At 40.4% G+C, this 4,801-nt stretch overlaps 1 pseudogene; it reads right to left on the reverse strand.

Moving 5' to 3' along the window:
* Positions 1-1,613: 1,613 nt before the first annotated feature.
* On the reverse strand, positions 1,614-2,603 carry LOC122750339 (annotated as a pseudogene).
* Between the last annotated feature and the right edge of the window lie 2,198 nt (positions 2,604-4,801).

The following is a 4,801-nucleotide window of genomic DNA, read 5'->3' on the forward strand; positions in this document are numbered from 1 at the left end:
TGTCTATCCCCTGTGGTAATGCATTTTTAAGTATTTGCTGTGTGCAATGCACTATGCAAAGCTATGGGCACACAGAGAAAAATGGATACTAGGTTCTATGCTCTCAAGAAGCTGACACTTTACTGGGGGGATGCAACCCATAAGCAAATAAATATACCATAAGTATATAAGGAGGACAAAGTTAGCACTAACAACTTAGAGGAGATGTTAGATGAGCTGAGTCCAGAATGAAAGTATATTAAGTAGAAATCACTTCCTTTTGGTTTCTAGAATTGTTTGTTGTTATTTTTTACAAATCTGATTTTTTTAAAAATGTGATGTAGTCAAGCATCCAAGTTGGAACAGTAGATAAAAGGGCCTGAACATGAGTTCAGATCTGTCTCAGACACACCTGTATCACCCTGGTCAAGTCACTTGTCAGTCTCACTTCCCTAAATTATTATATGAGAATAATAATAATGATAGCTCCTACCTCTCAGGGATATTGTGTGAGTTAAATGAAATAATGTTTATAAAGTGCTTAGCGCAGGGCCTAGAATATAATGCACCCTTAATAAAAACTTCTTTCAAATGTGTGAGGTTAGTAAAATGACTTCCTTCTTTCCTTTATCTATTTATTCATTCACATCAAGCATTTATCTCATTGATAAAAATCTCTAAAAAAAAATCAGAAAGGACATAAATTTAGAATACTTTAAAAGAAAGTTACCACCAAAAAATGAGAGACATATTTCAAAATATTGTGAAATTCTAGACATTATAAGGAAGGTCATAAAAAGAAAACTCCAGTTTGTTTAGGAGTCTAGTCATTAATTCAAGGATCTATTACTATGGTGACATCCTTCACAGCAGTAGATCACAACTAAGTGATGGGTTTTAGCAGCTTACATTTACATAAAGTTTTAAAATGTTATATAGAGGGCGGCTAGGTGGCACAGTGGATAAAGCACCGGCCCTGGATTCAGGAGGACCTGAGTTCAAATCCGGCCTCAGACACTTGACACTTACTAGTTGTGTGACCCTGGACAAGTCACTTAACCCCCATTGCCCTGCAAAAAGAAAAAAATAATAAAATGTTATATAGCACTGTCTGTCCATCCATTCATGTTTGATCCTCATATTGAACTTGGGAAAATGTGCTCCAGTTTCATAGAGAAGGAAACTGAAACTGCCCATGGTCACACCACTGGTGTTAGATATAGAACTTGAATCTGGGTCTTCCTGACTTCTCCATCAGGATGCTGTGATTTACTCCCTCTCTCAGGAGAAATAAAGAATGTTGTCTTCTGGACCTATGGGAACCTATAGCACCTACAAGGCAGGTAGTTATGTAACTGGGGGGATGTGGGGAGCCATGCTGGCTCTGCTTAACAGCAACTACTTCAAGACTGTACAAGTCATATCCAGCATCACTAGGCAAACAGGATTTAAAAAATAGTCACACTGTATTATTCCTCCATGTCTAAGTTTAGGAAGAGTGTGTTCATAGGTTTCATATTTCTGGTGTCACTAATCAGAGGAAAGATTTTACTTACATGAAAAGTGCATCCTATCTAATCCCTTAACCACTGTCATCTTCTCTAGACCGTAAAGTGGTAGTATTGTAAAAGGCTTTAAAATTTCAGCTCTTTCTGGATTCCCCAAAGAGTGTCTGTACTTTTCATTAAATGGGCCTCCTCCTCCATATTCAAGGTCACCTTCACCACATCTGAAATGCCATTCTGCCCCAAGACACATGGGACACTAAGGAAGGCATCTTCATTAATGCCATATGGACCTTTAATCATGGTGGAAACTCTTTTAAGATTCTTCACAATACTTTCTGCCAGATCTGCCACGGACAAGCCAGTAGCACAGAAAATGTTGCCCTTCAGCTTGATCACCTCATAAGCACTTTCAACTACCTGTTCATGCACATCTTTCCAATTTGCTGAATCAGCACCGCTTCCCAAAGCAGGATAAAGATTCTTCAGAGAGACCCCAGCAACATTCACACCACTCTACACAGGAACACTGGAGTCTCCATGATCCTCAAGGTCCCATCCCTGACAACTTGAAGAATGGGCACCCAGTCTTTCCCCCATTAGGTAATAGAAACGGGCAGAATCCAGAATGCAACCACTTCCAATAATAAGGTTTTTAGGAAAGCCACTTAGCTTCTAGTTCACATCTGTCAAAATATCCACTTGATTGGAAACAATAAGCAGTTTGCAATTAGGGCTGTATTTAACAATATTGGTAATGATAAATTTAAAGATATTCACATTATGCTGGACCAAATTAGGATGACTTTCTCCTTCCTGTTGACTTGCCCCAGCAGTATCACAACCAGCTTTGAGTTTGCAGTCACACTGTAGTCTTTGCCAGAAACAATCTTTGGCGTTTTGAGGAAAAGGCTACCATGTTGCAGATCCATCATCTCCCTTTAGTTTGTCTTCTATGACATCAATGAGGGCAAGTTCACCAGCTAAATCCTTCATTAAGATACTGATGGCACATGCCATGACAACTGCACCAACCCCAACAACAGTGATCTTGTTTGGGGGAGCCTGGTTTTCCTTTAGGACATTCAGAATCAGCTGATCCTTGACAATAGTTGCCATTTGGGGGGAAATCTAAGTTGCTGGTCAGGCTGTGAGGAGTTCTGAGTTAGATGTGAGAATGCTGCCCCTGGACTCACTCTTGCTCCCCAGTTTTTAATAGGGAAGTGATGACATAGAGGTATATAAAATGAACCATATTTTCAGTTGCTGCTAATGTGTGAATATGTTACAAATCACATCTTTTATTTTGAGAGTGAAGAGTTTTGGTGTGAGTAGTTAGGTAGTGGTATTGTTGGAGTAAGAAAGAGTATCAATCGAACATTTAAAAAAAGACTGAGGAGGGGCAGCTAGATGATGCAGTGGATAGGGCACTGGCCCTTGAGTCATTTGACCTGAGTTCAAATCTGGCCTCAGACACTTGACACTTACTAACTTGTGACCCTGGAAAAGTCACTTAACCCCAATTGCCTCACCAAAAAAAAAAAAACCACACACACACACACACACACACACACACACACACAGAGGAGAGCATTATTTGTGCCATAATATTAAATTTAAAATACAGTCTTTAAAAGGTGTGCATATTACATTCATGGTTTCACAATCTTTTTTGTCATTTTTCTATATAGAAATATTCATGTTTATGGGTTGAGGTCCTAGAACACAGGATTGAAAGTTGGAATCTAGTCCTACCCCTTCATTTTACTGAGAATAGTGAGACTCAAAGAAATGAAATCATTTTCCTTATGTCATCCAACCAGTTAGTGGCAGAACTGAGACTAGAATCAGAACCTGGACTAGAATTGAGATTTCTTGGCTCTGAATCCAGTGTGGTTTCTATTACATTCATAATTTTTATCAGCTATTCTTAAATGGTACAATCAATGAAAAGGAAACTACTTAATGAAAATAGAAATAAGGGCATGATCCAAAAAGAGAGTTAAGAATGTTAAGAGACAGTATATATTCAACTGTGAAATAAAGAGCCAAGCTTTTTTAGCCCCTAATCTAAAGAAGCAATTTTGCAAGGGAGCTGGAGAAGGATTCAGACCAAAAGCTATAGAGAGTACAGAATGATTAGACTTGCACTTCTAAAACAATACCTGGGGACATGATAATATTAGAGCTTAAAAATGTTAATTATATGATATTAAGACACTAATAGTTTTTGAAAGTTCTTCACTTTTTATTACTTAGAGGTAGTAAAACTATTGATCGTCCTTCATTCTCAAAAGGGACCCATGACATCAGGAGGGTGATGTCTAGTCCTACAAGTTAATTGGATATAAGTGAGGCAGGGCTGTGCAAAGTCATCAGCTTCATTATCTCCTCCAGAGACAGCTAGGTACAGTGGCAAGACATGGGTCAGGACCACTGGAAATGACCTTGAATGCAGTGGGAGACCCTGGCCTTTTTAAGCTAATGTTTCTCCCATGTCTCAGTCTGTCTGATGCAATTCCCATTTGGTGATTAAAGGCTACATAAAATTTGAGGCAAAAGAAGGCCTAATTTGACTCCCCAAAAATCCTACTGGGAGGGGATGTCCCTCAGAGTTTCTAACCAGAACAGAAACAATTGCTATTTACATTCACTCTGAGCCATCAAAACCCAAAGAATGAACAAGTGAGGTTTGGGCTGGGGCCTTTTATTGGCCAATCAGTGAGAACCAGAGTGATTTGGCTTTAGAGGCATATTCAGGTGGCGCCATTTGAATCTCAATGGGCTTTATCAAAGTCTGGTTTACCAGAGATATATTTTAAGAAATCATGAATGAAAACTACGTGAGCCAAAAGAATTAATCATGCCAGTTTTTTTTTAAAGAAAAATAGAGTGGGGGCGAAGCCAAGATGGCGGAGAGGAAGCAGCAAGCTGCCTGAGCTCTCCTTCTGTTCCCTCAAAACGAACATTAAATCAAGCCTCTGGACGGATTCTGAAACTACAGAACCTGCAAAGAGACAGAGAGACACAGTCCTCAAACCAGAGATAATTTAGAAGACTTCAGGAAAAGGTCGGTCTGACTCGGGCAAAAGGGAGGCCCAGCGCAGGGCAGCAACCCAGCGCCGAGGGGGTCGGGGCAAGTCAGCAGGAGCTGCGGGCCACAGCCGAACAACTGAGGCTCCCGGAACCTGGTTCAAAAATCTGGTGGCCAAGAAGGACAGTGGAAAAACTTACCTGCACCGGCCGAGAGGGCCGCGAACGGCGGGATAAGATGCTGGGGTCTGGCGCCTGGCTGGCCGAGCACAATCAGACAGGAA

The sequence above is a fragment of the Dromiciops gliroides genome, chromosome 3 (assembly GCF_019393635.1).
Source record: "Dromiciops gliroides isolate mDroGli1 chromosome 3, mDroGli1.pri, whole genome shotgun sequence".
In the NCBI taxonomy this organism is placed as follows: Eukaryota; Metazoa; Chordata; class Mammalia; order Microbiotheria; family Microbiotheriidae; genus Dromiciops; species Dromiciops gliroides.